Raw genomic sequence first — 17,756 nt, 5'->3', positions numbered from 1 at the left:
CAAGGGAACATGGAATCAGGGAACAATGCTCCCAGCCCAATTCCTACCACACTTCAGTCACACAGATTAAAAAGTTTCTGCCCCCTCCCTTTAATTTGGGCCTTCCATAGGGCAGAGTCCCAGATGAATGACAGATAAACTGCTATATGTTTTGCCAAGACACTTGATTACTAGCTGGCTTAGGTAAATAAAGCATTTAAGTTTTCTAAAGTGATGCTAAGATTAGTTTGAAACAGTTACAGGTGTGTCATATGTCTCTACAGCAGATACCTCAGCACTCAGTGGTAAGACTAGTCTTGAACTATCCCTCAGCTCAAGTCTTGTTACTGGGGACTTGAGATTATTTTATATATTACAAATTGCATTTTTTTTACATATTTTTTTTTTCTCACATTCTGGTATCAAGCTATACTTGTTCTCAAGATGAAGCTAAGGTTCTTTTGAGTTCTGTCTCTGCTCTAATTGACACTGGGTTTCCTTCAGGTTCAAGAGGCCCTTATAATTGCTTCCAGCTGGAACTATGAGCAAGTGGACAGAAAATCCATACCATTTAAGTCCAACACATATATACTTTGTTTTGTCCCAATTTGTCCTTTCACTCTCCTAGTACACTGAGTTCTACTCCCAGCATTTTCCCATTAGGAAGACAGAAAGAAGCATAAAGATTCATTGGTTTTAGACAGGTTCATACAGCAGACCCAAGTAAAAATCAGGAACACAAGCAAAGTAAATCAATAAACTTGGAAAGCTGAAATTCTGCTTTCTTTACTCTCCCATCTACTCTTTCCACATTTCCACACAAGTTTCAGAATGAAGTCCTTCATGCACCTGGTCACATATTCCTGTTTGAAAAATCCCAAAACAACAAGAAACAAGAGCAAAGTGCTCCTCAGTATCCCCCCTCCTGCCGAAACCTTAAAATTAAAAATCTGAAATTGCAAAGGACCTTGATGACTGTGGAAATACAGTGTGCTGTACATGCAAATCTTCAAAAGCACATGTTGCACTGCACTTATGTACAGTGCAGTTACTGACATGCCAAATTGTTACTTAGCATCTTATTCTGCCCCATGCAAAACTGAGCAACTGATGATACACAAATGGGTGTAATTCCTTATCCTTCTTGCAAATGTTTAAGGGGGAAGTATTTTTATCATAGCAGCACGATAACATGAGTGCTGGCCGATGGGACGGGAGATCCTTTGACATCTCCTCACACTCCTACCTCCCTTATCTCTGCAGTGCTAAAACACCCACTAAAGTTTAAAACAGCCACTTTCATCTTCCAGCTGTTCTTTTCCGAATATCCTTTGAACGATCTTATTTCCCCACTGCAACGACCCAGACGACCCACATACCTCTTTTTTTTTTTTTCAGTCAATTGTCAAATACAGACTGGGGGCGGCGGGGGCGGAGAACACCTCGCTTCCACTTCAGAGAACTTGGCCGCAGCTGGATGTCATTACCGACAGCACCGAACCGACCGTTCCATGCCAGCAGAGCGGTGTATTTTACTGAACCGCCAGCCGAACTCAAGTTTCGGAGCTGCGAGAATAAATATTTCACTTACAGGAGCCGCGTCTGTTTAAAAACCCCTCCCGGCGGTGGGGAGCGCTGAACTCCCGCGGCAGGGCAGAGGAGGGAGAAGCAACAGGTCCGGTCCCCCCGTTTACACACCGAGCAAAGCGCCCCGCTGACCTGCTCCTGCTCCTGCCCGACGGTGCCTCCGCCGCCTCCGCAGCGCCGCGCCGGGACCGCCGGGAGCCGGGATAGCCGGGAGAGCTGGGACAGCCGGGATCGCTCGCCACCGCCTCCTCGCGCCAGGGGACGCCCGGGGAGCGCCCGAACCCTCCCTCGCAACCCCTCTCGATCCCTCCCGACCCTGGTCCTGATCCCGACCCGGCTCCGCTCGGGGCCGCCCCCACGTGACAGCGCCCGGCGCTCCCGCCCCCCCTCGCGGGCAGGTGCTCCAGGGAATTTCTGCGCGGACCCAACCGAGGGTTTGGAAAATTTGCCATCGGTTTCTGAGTTTTATTCTTCGTGTCGTTATTGCTGGAAGAAGAACTATTGACTAAAAGTACATTTAGTTTATTAACTAAAACACGCTACCCGGCCCGTTTTTCGACACGTATTCCCGCATTCCTGCATACCAGGGATTGTCTAGGTTAACAAAAACATTATATTTTAAAAGAGAAAAACAATACACTCTTTCTTCAGAGATTTAAAAATCAAGTATTTCTATACTTAAAGCACTTCTTATCTACTTTAATTCTACTAATAAAACAATAGCATTGGTCATTTATATTAGTAAAAGCGTTTCATATCATATTCCTGTTGACTCCTGTTTAAAAAACATTCTCCGGTGTTCTGTTTATGATGGCAAAAATCTCTGGTAGAGGAAGTCTCCAAGGAAGCAAACATTAAACAAAAACTCACGCTCAAAAAGTGTAGGATTTTCTTGTGCCTCTAGAGATTCCGGGATTACTTCTAGAAATGTGGAAAGTGCTGCAAGTTTTAGTCCTTGGGAGTTTGCTGGTCACTGAGTGCTTTACTGATCCAACATCTGATAAGGGTTTCTGGTGACCAAACAGGTCATCCCACCTGTGCAACACTGACACAGCTCTTTCACAGCATATGTGTGTGCCAAGTACTTCTGATGATGTCATTTTTCCAGTGAGTTGGCAAAACAAATTTAACCATTTAGCAGAAAGTGAGGCAAAGAGTTGGGAGTCACAATGTAATTAGCACACACTTTTCACTGTGTGTGGAGTGGTTGTATTTAATAAGCACAGTTTGCTGTCTTCCTTCTATGATGATGCTTTCACCTAAATAGTCTAAGCATGTTTAGTATGCACGATGTTTTAATGTAATTTTATTACTTATAACAATCCACCTGAACTTTAGAATCTCTTTTTGCCTGACATAAGCTTCCAGTGTCTCTGGAATGTTGAAACATCTCGTTCCCTGTTACCAACTGATGCACTCTCTGACCTTGGGAAGAATTATCTATTATTTCAGTTGTGTTTTAAACTTCCACGCAACACCAAAACTGTGAATCACACACCAGATATTCCAGATAAGGAACTGGACCTCACGTACAGAGAAAACATGCCCAAGGTGTAAGAGGGAGAGAATGGGAAGTGAACGCCTTTGAAACATCTCTGAACATGCCGAAGAATAATTAAAAACTGGCAAGAATCCACAGGCTGTGTATTAATTCAGCTTTTGAATTTTTCTTGTCTTTCCTCCCAGCTTTGAGGTAGTCATTTTACATGGGTCTTGAAGAGGAGTGGTGCAAATTACAGTGGTTGATAACATTTGCATCTGATAATGCTGATACCAAAAATTATATACCAAAAATGATATAGCACTGCTTGTTGCAGTATCCATAAACCATTTAGGAAAGAGTCAGTGGAATTTAGAAAAATCTAGGCAAAGCTGAGCATCTTTTCAACACCAGCCTGGTTTCCCCTCCTTTTCCTCACCTCACTGGAGGTCTAGGACAGATGTCTGGGCAACTTTCCATGTGATAGAAGCAGTATCTAGGACATTAATTTTCTCTGTTATGATCATGTAGGGTTGTTACCTCCTTTCTTGTTTATTCCTGACCTGGAATAGCCAAAACCCTGCTGGTACATGCTGTACCCCAGTGCTGGGCTGGGAGAAGCAGCGTCAGCCAGTGCACGGGAAGGTGAGCATGGCCTTGCCCTGGTGCTGTGAAGGGGAAGGGCCTGGAATGGAGAGGCTCTGCAATTACTACCACTCCCTTGGGAAGCACAGGCAGAAGCAGAGAGAGGCTGAACAGCACAAGCCAAACACAGAACACAAAACACTGTCCTGCTACTGCTTCATTGTTCATGTGCCATCATTTTACAGTTCTGTTTTTGTATTTCTTGACATTATATTATTGCATCACTGGAAAGCAGAGAGAATCCTAATTTTGGGCTCCCTTAAGCTTTTTGTTCCTGTCTATCCTGTTTAATATCATTGTAAAAAGTTAATTAATTCTGCATCTCTCTCTCAGTGTAGCGGGTTTCAGAAGCACTCCCTCAGCTGTCCTGCCCTCTTGGCTAATTACCATTCCAGAAGTCCCCCCTTCAATAAGAGTGGTTTGTTTCCCTGTTGCAGTGGTGCAGACTCATGACTGTCACAAAGCTGGCATTGTGTTAAGTCTTTGCCTCCCTTATATAACAATGAAGTTTATTCAGTGAGAACAGAATCATCCTTCTCGGAAAAGACCTAAGAAAAAAAAAGAAGTCAGGAACCCCAAAAGAGAACGCTGCTGGACATTGCTTTATTGACCATCTTCATTTCTTCCATCTCAAAAGACGGTGCAAAGCTGTCTGTAAGATCCCACGTGTTGCTCTATAGCAGTTTATCTTAACTAGATATAAAGACCAGGGTTAATTTTATGTTGTTAAAACTTACTGAGCAGAACTGTCTGAGTTTCTCTTCCTCAGTGTCACGTTATGGTCATTTTGACAATGCTGGGAAATCCTGTGTTTCAGTTCAGGGCATATTCCTGATCCTGCAAGTGTGCCTGATTGGTGCTTAGACTTATGCATTTGGTGGTTCTTTCCTAGTGCTATTTGGGCCATTACTGGATTATGCAGAAAAGTGGCAAAATGGCTCATAGTCCCTGAAGGGTAAGGGCCAAAACAGACACTTAGATGAGGGCTCTAAGTGACTGTGCTCCCTAGATAGAAACTTGTGGCTATAAGGCAGGAAAAAACATCTATGTTTTGATACATCAGTTTGCAGTACGTTCCAAATTGCTGGTTTATTTGCTGAAAGGTTTTTATAAAGCTTTAATTTCCCTGTTTATAAAACAGAGTAAATTAGCTGCAACTAATGTAGTCTAAATTCAGTCCCAACCACTCTGATATTTTACTATCAATTCATTCAAAAATTCTCATAAGAGATACCTGAGACCTCACTTCCTTCTTTATCAAAAGCTTTGTTTCAAAAAGACTACAACAAAGATTAGTCAGAGTATGGTTTCATTGCTTTCCTCAAATCACAGTCCTCATAGTCTGTGCAGGCTTTGAAGCACCAGCATTAAAACAATGAATAAATACTTTGATGCAGGACTGTGAAAGCTGCAGTACTGTGTGATCTCTTGTTTGTGGGGAAAAAAAAGCAATCCACTTAAATGCTCAGAGATTGCTTATCATGTAAACGTGGTTAAATCAGCTGTAGATAGGAAATAATGTATTGAAGAATCCTCCCCCATTAACTCAGTACAGCTAATCCATTATGTCTCGTTAGAAAGCATAGCCTGCCTTATCTTTAATAGAGATTTGTGGCCAGTCATGTCACCAATTTCCTCTGGTAAGGTGCACAACCTTCTCTCACCCTTCAAAACTTTTTCTAGCATACGTGATGTGCTCTTTTTTTAGTGTGTTTTTTTTTTGTGTGTGTTATTTTTTTCCCCACCTGTTGTTATTTGGTAGAGTTAATTTGAAATATTCAAGATGAGAGTTTAAATAAAGAAATTTGGCCTCTCTATAAAAGTGCAATTGAAATTTTTTTGAAATCTGGTTGGATAGCTACAGCTACGTGACACTAAAATGGAACTTACTACTTTTTCTTTTCCTCTGTCACCGTTTAAAGCATTGTCTGTTCTGCAGTAGAACACATGATGTAAGAGTCTTCTTTTCTGGTATTTCTTACCAGGACAGATGAAACACACTTAAAAAAAAAAATCCTTAACATATAGATAGTTTTGTTAGAGCGCACTATATTTGTTGAGCGGTTCCCCCCCACCCCCAGTCTTCTCTTTGTATCCCAGAAGCTTTCATGAGCACATGCAATTCTTTAAAAAGGTTTTCAGGAACGCATTGTTACTTTTGTTCAGCGTTTTAAAAGACATTTAAGCAAGCCATTGATCTGGTTACATTTGCGTGTAACCGATGGGAATTACACCTGAGCCAGGTGTAACGATCCAAATTTAGGCGGTGGTGCTACAAGGACTTAGCGCCATCTCGTGTTCAGATTTTAAATCACACACAAGAGATCTAAGAGTTTTTAGAATGAGCCTTTTTTGGCCCCCAGGGAAACACTACCTCCATGTGTTGAGGCATTTTATAAATTTTGGGGGTAGCAAGCCTACCATAAATTAAAAGCTAATGGAGGACAGCTGATATCTCCTCAGGCAGACACAGCTGTTTATAATGTTTCATTTGCTCTCACCATCAGGCAAAGGCCTTCTAATTGTAGCTTGGAAAATAGAGCTTATACTGTACATCACTGCATGAATGTATGTAGAGAATGCAGTCCCATATAAGCTGCTATTCCACCTACTTTGGTGAGGCAATGTGGAGTCGTGGGACTTGTTTCAGTTAGACTGAACTCACGACTTTAGGGGATTTGACAGTTGTCTAATTTTTTGCATTAAGAAGTTATGGGGTTAAAAAAAGAAAAACATGCTAGAAAGTATTGTGAATTATATAAGATGTTATTAAGCAATTTCTTGACTGAGAAGATATCCATTGTTCTATTATCTCTTCATGAACTCTTCCGGCCAGCATTTGGGTTTGATTCAACTAAGACTTTTTCTTTTTTTGATAAGATAGGTCTTATTTAAAAAAAAACCACATGAAATCCCGTACCTTCAAACATAGGAAAGAATGTAGCAGCAGAAAAATTCCAAGTTCATCTTACCTGCAAGCTTTGAGGCAGGAGGCAGGGGTCTCTGTCCACTCTTTTTTCCAGACAGTGTTCTTGGTTACTTCTGTCTGTGATTGGGACGGTTGCTGTCACACAGTTCTTTTTCTCACAATCATACATATAGACACAGTAAGTCATGCCTTCACCTCTACTCTAGAGGCAGACCTTGGGCAGCTCTGGATGATGTGGTTTGGTGTTACAATTCAGTTAGTCTGATGAACAAAACACACTGTACTTGCTTAGCTGCAGAAATGAGCTGTGGTGTGTGACTTGTCACAGCTCTCAGGCAGGGAAGATTAGCTTAAGCCACTTTCATCTGAGCTTGACATTAGCCAGAGCAGACAAGGTCAGTCACTGTGACTCAGCTGATACGCAGGAACTCGGTCACATGCCTGAGCTCTTGATTTGTTTACTGATCAGCTGTCTTTTGGTGTTTTCTGATGTCTGCTGAGATGTGACTTCATAGAGGATAAATGATACCTTCTGTGGAGATTAAAGAAGAGTGGGCAACTGCGTAGCTGAGTCTCTGCTGATACACATCTTAAAATTATCTTAAGGTCAGTCTGCAAGCAGTCACAAAGGTCTGTTAGAAAAAAAACCAACCAACCAAAAAACCCAGCCCATAAAGCCAACCCAACAAGAGATAAAGCAGCAGGTCCCTATCTCTAATGCTTACCTTGGACCCAGTAGCTGATCACCTACATGAGTGTACTGTAGCATACATGGCCTGGAAATTATGAGTAATTGACTGTGATTGACAAATCAACAGGAGCTCCCAGGTTTACAGGTTCCCTGGGGACATGTAGCTTGTTTTTACACAATACAGGTTTCCTGTCAAAGAATCCTTCTTGACTCTTTCTGTAATCTAAATTTTATCTATTTCCCCATTTCCTTTTTTCCCCTCTCTACCTTCAGAGATAAACTTTGTGTTTTTCTGAAACTTGATCTAGCATGTAAGACTTATTTTGTTAATTCAGCAGACTGCTGGTTTTCAACTTTTCTCCACTCTTAAAGTTTTTTGTTTTGTTTTTGATTGTTTGCTTTTTTTAGAGGCTAAAATGTCTCCTTTCTCTACCCTACCTTTGAGGTCTAAGCCTGTTTTGCAGATGACTGCCCACATACTGGTCACTGTACTTTCATTAGATTTCAGAAGTAACCAGAGAAATATATCCTAACGTGTTTTTATTTTTTAAATTAACCAGCGTAGTGATCTAAAGTCTCATACCACAAAACCTGACTACAGAAGTGTTAGTTTTCCAGTGTATGGCCTATAAATTTAAAGCTCATTATCGAGAAAGAGAGTCAATTTAAGATGATGAAGATTGGAATTTATGGCAGATTTTATGTAAATTTGAAAGCATTAGTGAGGGACTATAAATAATGTCAGCCACTTTAAAATTCTTCTTTCTCTGGCATGGCCAAAACAGACCACCTTACCCTCTTCGCTTAAATTTAGATACATGTCTTGTGCACTTTATGGTCTCTGCATAGATGAATGGATCTTATCACAAATGAAAGTCTCAGCATATGTTTCTGTTGGTTGGAAGCAGACAAATCAAAACCAAAGTCTTCTCTGTGAGCTCCCTATGAACACATTTCCAGTTAGGAAATCAGAGACGTGTTCCTTATGAATCATGCATTCTGCCCCCATCCCGTAACGGGAGGTGAACTGGTCTAAAACTCGTGGGTAGAAGGTATACAGCCTTCATGCACCTTGGGACTGGAGCTGGTAGGGAATCAAGTTAAGTACCAGCATGAGAAAGGTGGTTTTTAGCTTGATCACAGTGCCACAGCTGCAGGAGTTTTGGTTGATTCTGAGAAAAACCTGCCAATGACCTCAGAATCCTGTTGTGATTTCACACTGATTGCAGCTATATAAGCCTCTAAATGAACTTGTCTCTGTTTGAAAACTAAAACTTACCTTCTGTGCCTTGCTGTAGTTTCTGTTAGTTCAAACAAAAAGAGGATTAGTCATAGAAGAAGTTGTTTATGAACACTGAATTTTGACACCTGGGGAGTTAGCAAGCCCTTTCAGGTAATTTGTGGTTTAATTATGTCATACAGATTCAAACTTATATTTAAAATGTATATGTTACTGTGTGTTATCATAACACTGTTTTGTTCTCTATGTCTCCTTAATGTGAACTGTCTTTGACTTGCTATGTTAATAAATAGTTAGGAGATTCTATCTCCCAAAAAATCCTCTCTGAATAGGAAAGAACTATGGTCAGTCATCTTTATTGTGACTCTGATTTGTTTTAGAAGTGCTCTATCTTGATATGGAACTAGATTTTTTTTTTTTACATATTTATAATTTATGGTCCTAATTGTTTTCCTAAATGTGAATTTATGTCAAGTTAAAAGAAGCACCCCAGTATAAAAAACCTGCTGGTGTGATAATGGCTGCATTTCTGTCATTACTGTAGCTTAAGACAGTAGCTTTCTGCATCCAGACCTGAATTGTATCTCGTAGATTCAGCCTGAGAAATGTTTCACTTTTTGATATTGTAAATTATTTATTCCTGCTGTTAAGATCTCTTTTTAGCTGATATATTCAGGAAAAGGTTCACTTCTTTCAGGCTCCTTTAAAAAACTCCTTTGGTCTTAAAGCCTAGTTCACCACTCACAGAGAAACTAGAACACTGACTTTATTCAGTGCAACTGTACACAGATTAAATATTTGTTTCCCTGAAGGAATGGAACGAATAAGGATATGAATTTAGTTCTTTGTCGTGCTTGCACATTGTCAGATACCAGGATTCTCTTTCTGTGTACATAGCACATTCCTTTTCAAAAAGTATTCATACCTTGTTTATGAGCATTCCTTATTGTTTTTCTGGTTAGTCGGTCATGTGATGTTGTATTTCCTCACCAAACAGCCAAACAAATTCTTTTAGCATAGACACAAACAAGGGTGAAATTGGAAGTGATGTTTATGGATATGAATACTTACAGTGTTGAAGTTAATTTAATGTTGTGAGTAGTATCAGACAAATATAATGACAGCAAATGTTAATATAAATAATTCACCAAAATTTTGCTTATGGATATGATAATCAGCACCTTCCTTGCCCTATAATTCCATTAGAGGGAGCCAATAAAATCATGTATAGTAAGATAAACTGCAACTTAATTGTGCCACCTGGATTTCAGTGCTGTGCTCTGACTGATAAATCTTTGGAGGTTTATGTTGCAGAAGTAGCTGGATGGTGGTGGGTGGCGAGAACTCAAATGTTTTCATTTTAAAAAATTACATCTCTTCTGCTCTTCAAAAAAAAGATGGTGCTGTTATGAAATAAGCTTAAGATACATGGTTATAGGGTTTTGATTTCACCTAGAAAACTATAAAGGCTCATATGGATTGGTTTGTATTTGTACACTTGTGTACCTTTTTTTATTCCTGCTTATGTATATGCACTTGTGCTTGTCAAAACATAAACATACAAGTTTCTGACCATTACCAACATATTTTGAATTTCTTAGAAAAAAAAATGTACATCCTTCGTACCTATTAGTTAGTATAACAAACATTTCACCTTTTGGTATAAGTTTGATAAGGAAAATAGATTTATTCAAAGTGTGTATTTAAAGTTCTGGGCTGCTCACTGTGAGAAAGACATTGAGGGGAGGCACGGAGATGGTGAAGGGTCTGGACCACAATGAGGAGCAGCTGAGGGAGCTGAGGTTGTTTAGCCTGGAGAAGAGGGTGCTCAGAGAGACCTCTACAACTCTCTACCAGGCAGCTATCGACAGGACAAGGGGCAGTGGCCTCAGGTTGCACCAGGGGAGGTTCAGTTTGGATATTAGGAAACATTGCCTCACCAAAAGAGTCGTTAAGCATTGGAATGGGCTGTCCAAGACAGTTGTGGAGCCACCATCCCTGGGGGTGTTCAAGAAATGAGTAGATGTGGCACTTAATGCTATATTTTAGTTGACAGGATGGTGTTCAGTTGACGATTGGACTTGATCTTGGAGGCCTTTTGCAACTTTAATGATTCTGTAATTCTATATCATACAATTTATGGTTGGGGAATTAATGATATTTCTTTGAAATTTAGTAAGAAAATATTTGTTGACAAGACTGACTAGAAATGTAGTGGTACCAAATGTGCAGCAAGAATGGGAATATGTTATTTTGCTTATGATACCAATACTATGGGGAGGGGGAAAGGATTCGGAGTAGCCTGGAGGTTTTTCCAGTTTGTCTGCATGCAAGTTCTGTAAACTTAAAACAATACATATTGACTTTACTACTGTTATTAATCCTGAAAGTTTATGTTTGCATTTTATGGCCAAACAGTTGAATAGGAAATGCATTTTTTCTGGATGTACTTGCTAGCTTCTGAAATGGGGGAGCAGACAAAAAATTCATAGCATTCACCAAAATTGCTTTTGCTAGAAAGATTACTGAAATAAATTTTTTTTGAGATACTGATAGGACATAACATTTTCCATGGTGATACATGTTCTGCACAGACTTCAGAGGTGATTGCCTCTGGGACCGAAATACCTGATTTCAGATTTATTTTTTTTTTTTTTTGCTTTTGTATAAAGAAGAGCTAAGGGTTTAAACCAGGTTTTGAATCTTTTCTGTCAAAGCTGTTTTTACCAACTGTACATGTGGCACTGGAAAGCTGGCATTAAAGCAGTATGCATCTTGCAGACACATTAAAATTGCTTTTGGAAAAATACAGTGTGAGCATAAAGCCAAACTAAATCTTTGCAGTTCTTACAGGGAGAGCCATCCTTCTGTATGGGACAGTATTGATTTTAAATTGAGTATATACACAGGAAATTATGTTGGCACTATCTTCTAATCCTCAGTTGAAGTAAATCGACAGTAATAATGCAAGTAGTTTAAGACTGGGCATTTAAAAGAAAAAATAATTGGTTATATGTGTTGTTTAAACTAAATAGTCTGACAAAACCCCTATATTTAAAAACTCCCCAAAGCACTTAATTCTTTCTGGGTGTTAATGACTACAGAAAGTTGCAGGTATTACATGGGATCAGAGAAAAAAGTACAAAATATAAGATCAGTGCTGCTCCTAAAAATACTGTAAGATGATTACTTATAAAATAGTATTTGGATAACAGATAAATGTGTAAGAAGTTTAGGATCTAATTCATTACATTAGCAGCTAGTGTTCATATCTTTGATTCTTTCCTTTTTCAGCCAATTAAGAATAAGAAAATAATGATTAACTTTGAGGTCACAGAACAATCAGGTGCAACAGTTCTCTATTTAAATGATCTTTACTTGGACATCCTAATTAAAATACTGTTTTTAACCTCATTTATCACAAACATGGGACAAGAGAACCCAGGTAAGGATAATAAAATGATCTATTTTTCAACGATTGCCAATCATATTTCAAATCAAATGAATGCAACATCAGCCCACGCAGACTGAGTGTCCCATATGCAAATACAGAAAAGCTGGTCTATTCAAGTGATTTTTGTCAGCTTTGGAGCTTCACCAATTTTCTGGAGGGCCACTGATTCCTAGAGAAAAAATAGACACCTGACAATATGTTCATTTTTCTCAGTTAACTTACCAGGATGGCTTAGATAGGGCCCCAGAGACCACTCCTCCTCTCTGCAGGTAACTGCTCTTGTGATCTATCGCCTGCCAAAATTCAAGGTTGCTCAAACCAATATTGTTCCTGACAGTGGATATTGCGAGTCTCCTGTCACTGAAAATTTCTGAGATGAAAAGGTCTGTACCAAGGCTCAGTAGCCTTGTAGTGAGAGAACTTTGTGATGTCTAACCTGACTGCAGTTTGAATTATTTCTCAGCATCAGTGATAAGAGCTTTTTACATATTTGAAACTTGGGAACTTTTTTGTAATTGTGAAAACCATTCCTGCCCAAGGGTAGTCTTTGCTCTTGTCCTTATGGAATTTTATTGTATTTTTTTCTGACCGTTTTTCAGATGAATTTTGTTAGAAAGGGGTAGGCCAAAAGTTGAGTCTTTGATGACAGCTAAACTTCTAAAGAATTGGTTTAGCACACAGAAAACAGCACTGAGGTAGCAGGAATTGGATATAATGCTTTGATAGTAGGGACCAAAGGCAGCAAACTGGGCCTCTGCATAGCCTGTGTTCATTAGAGATTTCACTGTCCTCTTCATGAGAGTGAGTAAGTTCCTCAGAGTGTAGCAATTCCAAGTCTTTGAGCTCACAGTTTGTGAAAACTTACAGGCTAAAAATGACGACAGGTCTAGTAAAGTTAGGATTGATAGTGTCACTTTCTGTGGCTATGGTTTTGTTTGGAAATCATATTAGTGTTTAAGGTAAAAATACAGTTAAAACAACATTGGAAACTCCTTATGTTAAATAACCTCCGTACTCTGTGTAGGTATTACTTTGTGTAGGGAAAATCACAGTTGCTTCAAACAAATTAAGTTTAATATTTCTGTATATTCTTTATGACAACCACTGGAACCGCTGTGGCATACACAGTGTAAATCTTGAAAATACAGAAATTCGTTGTTGCACATACTAGTAAATAAATGTGTTTACTCCAGAATGCCAAAGATTTGTTTTAAAAAATTACTTTATATACTCACATTCTTGCAAGTTTAGATAAACTTCCATATAGGTCTGAATAGAAATAAGATATCTGACTACTCCAGACAGGTCAAGAGAGTCCTGTGTACAGACAAACATAACTTATCACAGGCATTATGAAAAAAAAAAAGACCAACTCTCAAGATTAAGACATTTTTTGTCAATTTTGATATTTTCTTCTTCTCATCTAATTTAAAGGAAATCTAGGCCATAACATCCCCAAATTCTGATGTATATAATGGATTTATTATATAAAAGCAAAGTAATGATTTAGAATGTTTGCTCTGGGAATAAAAAACTAACCTGAACTAAATTGTTTTTCATTTTATTGGGACAGAAACACTAATGTAACACATTTTCTACTTCTAGAAGTTTAAGTAAACTAGTCAGAAACGAAGATGTATTTTCCTTTACAGGCCCAACATGTCCTAAAGTGGGTATTTCTACCACTGCTCCCAAATGCTGGATCTTTCAGACTGTCATTAGTTGGATGAAGGCAGTATTGGGAAATACAAAATCAGTTCAGAGACTACTTAGAACTCCCAAAAATTAGCCATTTTAGAAGTATTTACTTTTTGAGATATTCCTAAAGGTCTATCAAATAACAAAACATTTTCTACAGATATTTTTTTCCCTTGTTCCTCTACTCTTAAGAAACAGTTCAAAGAGCAAAAAGAAAAGCCTCAGTCTTGTAATCATGGAGTGGGCACTGACTCACTGCATGGGGTCAGTCCCACTGAGAAGTCAGCTCAAAATAAAAAGAAAAGGCAGATGGTTATCTGTAATAAATACGACACTCACATAGGGAGCATTTCAGAGATTTTTTTTTTTGCAATAATAAATTCCAAGACAAATTAAACCCGGGGTTTATGCTGTCAGTGTGAACAGCTGAAAAAACTGAGTAACACCCAGATATCACCAACAGAAAACTTTTAAGGCTTTATAAATACATATATATGTGTGTGTGTGTGTGTGCACAACATGTATATTTGCACATATAACATTGGAAAATGTTGAGTCATAAATTAAACCTCCTCCTAATACTGAGAATCCTACCATAATGGGTGTGTGTGCACATCCCCTTTATGCTTTGTATGCAACCTCCAGATGACTTTATTCTCATGTCAGTGAGCACAAGATTTTTTAATTGAAATTAACTGTTCATTTCAATCACAAGAGAAAATTTTTATACTTATAAGATATGAACAGAATGGAAAAAAACTTCAATATTGTCTTTTTTATACCTGTTTTACCATAACCCACGGTGAGAGGTATGTTTCTAAATTGATCTTGTTTTTTAGGGAAACTCCCCGTATGATTTGCTAATTCTTGTGCATAGTCAGTTGTTTAGTCTTATCCCTTAAAATATCAGCTACTATTAGCAATAGTTTGTTTTTCTAAATACCCTGTGTAGTTACAGTAATGATGTCACAGAACTTATGGCATGTTTAATAGGAAAGGTCTCTAAGGAGAAGTGCTGGTTCCTGCACTGGGATCATGCGTTTGCTACAGGCTTGGGGATGAGTGACTGGAAAGTTGTGTGATGGAAAAGGACACAGAGATGCTGGTTGACAGCAGCTGAACATGAGCCAGCAGTGTCCCCAGGTGTCCAAGAAGGCCAATGGCACATGGCTTGTATCAGGAATAGCGTGTCCATCAGGACCAGGGAAGTGATTGTCCTTCTGTACTTGGCACTGGTGAGGCCACACCTCGAGTCCCATGTCCAGTTCTGAGCCCCTCAGTTCAGGAAGGACATTGAGGTGCTGGAGTGTGTCCAGAGAAGGGACAGAGAAACTGCACCAGGGGAGGTTCAGACTGGACATCAGGGGGAATTTTTTCACAGAAAGGGTTATCAAGCTGCCCAGGGAAGTGGTGGAGTCACCAACCCTGAAGGTGTTTAAGGAAAGGCTGGATGTGGCACCTAGTGCCATGGTCTAGTTGACAAGGCAGTGTTCACTCAAAGGTTGGACTTGATGTCAGAGGTCTTCTCCATCTTAATCAACTCTGTGATTCTGTACGTTCTTTATTTCTGGGCTTAGGGCTCAATACGGTGCAAGTATAATAAAATATTATTTTCTTATATGCAATGCAAAACCACAAAAAGTTCAAATAACTTAAAAAGTCACAGGTCTAGATTTTTGCCTTCAGGAGGAGCTATTTCTTCAGTATTAGGGGAGCTGCATCTTAATGATTTCGGTTCTGCAGTTTCTTTGCTGAGCTTCCATGCACTGTCTCTGCAACTGTGTCCTCTGACTGGTGACTCTGGCACAAGGGGTGGGAGACAGCATGTGGGGAAAAAAATGCACTGCTACAGAGCAGGATGACAGTAGGCATGTAATATTTGCACTGCTTAGTGGTAAACCCATCTGTAATAAATATTTAGTGTGGGGGTTTTCTTATATGATGTCTGCTTGCATGAATGCTAAAACAGGCTCATGTCCTCCAGATCCAGGCAGATAGAAAAGAAGAGAAAGGAAGAATATTTTCTGAGGATCAAGCTTATCTTTGATGGGCACTGTAGAAATAAACCCAGTTACACTGACATAATTTACACCATGCTCCCAGCATCAAGCTCTGCTGTACTGGCAAGTTGCTTTTAACATACAGTCCACAGATCCTTGGCATCCACAAAAAACTAAGCAAGCACAGTGTTTTTAGAAAGCTTAAATTCATCACACAGGTGTCAACAAATCAGAGAAGGCTGCAAACCTTTCTGTCTGTGATAATTCTGATTGTTTCAAGTGCAAACAGGACATAATCCTTGTAGATTATCTGACGTGAACCAGCTTTCTGCGGAGGAGTCAGTCATGATTTAATGCTGGAAAGGACAAGGTGACTTTGGTATCAGTGAAGAGGTGAGGGACCTTTATTGCAACCAAAGCATCGAGGAGTGCTGCTGTTGTTAGGAGGATGATGATCCCGCTGTCATAGCGCAGAGCACTGGATTCTGCCCTGAGAGCTGCAGCAAAGCAAAAGAGCCAACACAAGAGGGACCTGTCTGTCGAGTCAGAACATGAAAATGCAGCTCTGAAAAAGCAAAAAGCCAGTGGTTCAGATGAAATGAGCACATGGAGAAGGCACACTGTGAGAGGACAAGGGCAGTAATGGATGTTATCTAGATGGTGAAGTTAGAGGTCATAAACTCATTTGTGTTTTTTGTTCCTGATGAAGACTTCTTTGTGTTCATCTCCTTGTACCAATTTCATTCCCATGGTAACAATCATATCATCTACCTGAACTGGGAGTCAGTGCCCTCTTTCATGCAGTCTTGTCACGGCTTAGTACTGCTTTGCAACAGTGCTTTGTCCTTGCTTTTTGGAGACTGCTATGCTGGAGAAGATTATTCAGTTCAGATATTCGTGACTCTTTCTTTTCCATTTCTGAACAGGCAGTCCTCATTTTTACCCTTTTTCATCCAGGAGTTAACCAAATGCCTCTTCTGCCTTCCTCAAAAATATCTGCTTGTGTGCTATCAGTTATGAAAATTAATGAGATCATATATATTTATGAGATTATCAAAAAGTTGGAGGAGAAAGCATGCTGTCTTTTTCTTACCTGAATGTGAATTGATCAGCAGCACAGAGTGTATTCACACACATGACTCTCTCAACTGTGTCATTGCTGCTGTAAGCCCAAGATACTGTTGTCACTCCAGTCTGCAAAATTCAGTTGCTACCACAACCCACAGCCCATTTCCCAGCTTATTTCATGCTGTAGGACCAGTAACCTAATCTGTGTTGTGCTCCAGGAAGAGTGTGAGCAAGACTGAAGTGTTATAAGTTGTTCTTTGTCATAGCCATGGTGAAATGCACGTGGTGGAGACTCACAGATGAGTGTGGAGATTGGATCATATTTTGAGTTAGAGAAGAATACTAAAAATATCCATGGGGATTTAGAAAAACAAAATCAATGTGAAAGTTCATCCTCAAAACTATAAAACAGAGCCAGAGTGAGCCTCAGACTCAAAAGAACCGCCCCCACCTCCAGGTCCCAAGGAACTCCTTCAGTGGCCTGCAACCGACTCCTTGTGTAGTCTGGCACAGTGGCTCTAAGGATTCTAACCCCTCTGCTCCCCTCTTCCTTGGGGCTCCATGCAGAGGAGATGGAATCTCCTCACACTCCAGGGACAGGACCAGGTGATGGGGAAGGAGGGCCTTGGCAATGAGCAATTCTTTTATGGAGTGCTGGGAGACCTTGTGCAAGGTGGCTGTGTCTCCATCTCCTACCAGTGGGAAGTCTTGGCCACTGTCAGGCACAGGGTGCTTTAAATTTATTATGAAGCTTGGATTTCCCAGGCAGCAAGGTTCAGAGAAGATCCTGTTTGAACTTTTGAGGATGGCTCATTGAAAGCTCTATGTAAAACAGTAAGATAGGCTTTCTCTGTTGTGTAATAGTGTGGCACGTGGCACATGGCACATCCCAAGAATGCCTTTTCTAAAGAACAGACTCAATCCACGTTTGCATCAAAAGCTTTTATTTCTTAAATAAAGCAAATTGCACATCTTCTTGCAGTAA

The 17,756-nt window shown here is 39.8% G+C and overlaps 1 long non-coding RNA gene across 1 annotated transcript in view; it reads left to right on the top strand.

Annotated features, from left to right (window-relative positions):
- The first annotated feature begins 11,942 nt into the window (after window positions 1–11,942).
- Window positions 11,943–17,756, top strand: part of LOC113950867 — a 227,975-nt gene continuing 222,161 nt past the window's right edge. The window contains exon 1 of the long non-coding RNA XR_003528920.1: window positions 11,943–11,996. This is a non-coding gene — a long non-coding RNA (uncharacterized LOC113950867). The remainder of the gene's footprint in view (window positions 11,997–17,756) is intronic.

Source organism: Corapipo altera, unplaced genomic scaffold, assembly GCF_003945725.1.
Source record: "Corapipo altera isolate COAL_440 unplaced genomic scaffold, ASM394572v1 78, whole genome shotgun sequence".
NCBI lineage: Eukaryota > Metazoa > Chordata > Aves > Passeriformes > Pipridae > Corapipo > Corapipo altera.
Note: the sequence above shows the minus strand (reverse complement) of the source record. Positions and strands in the feature narration are given on the sequence as shown.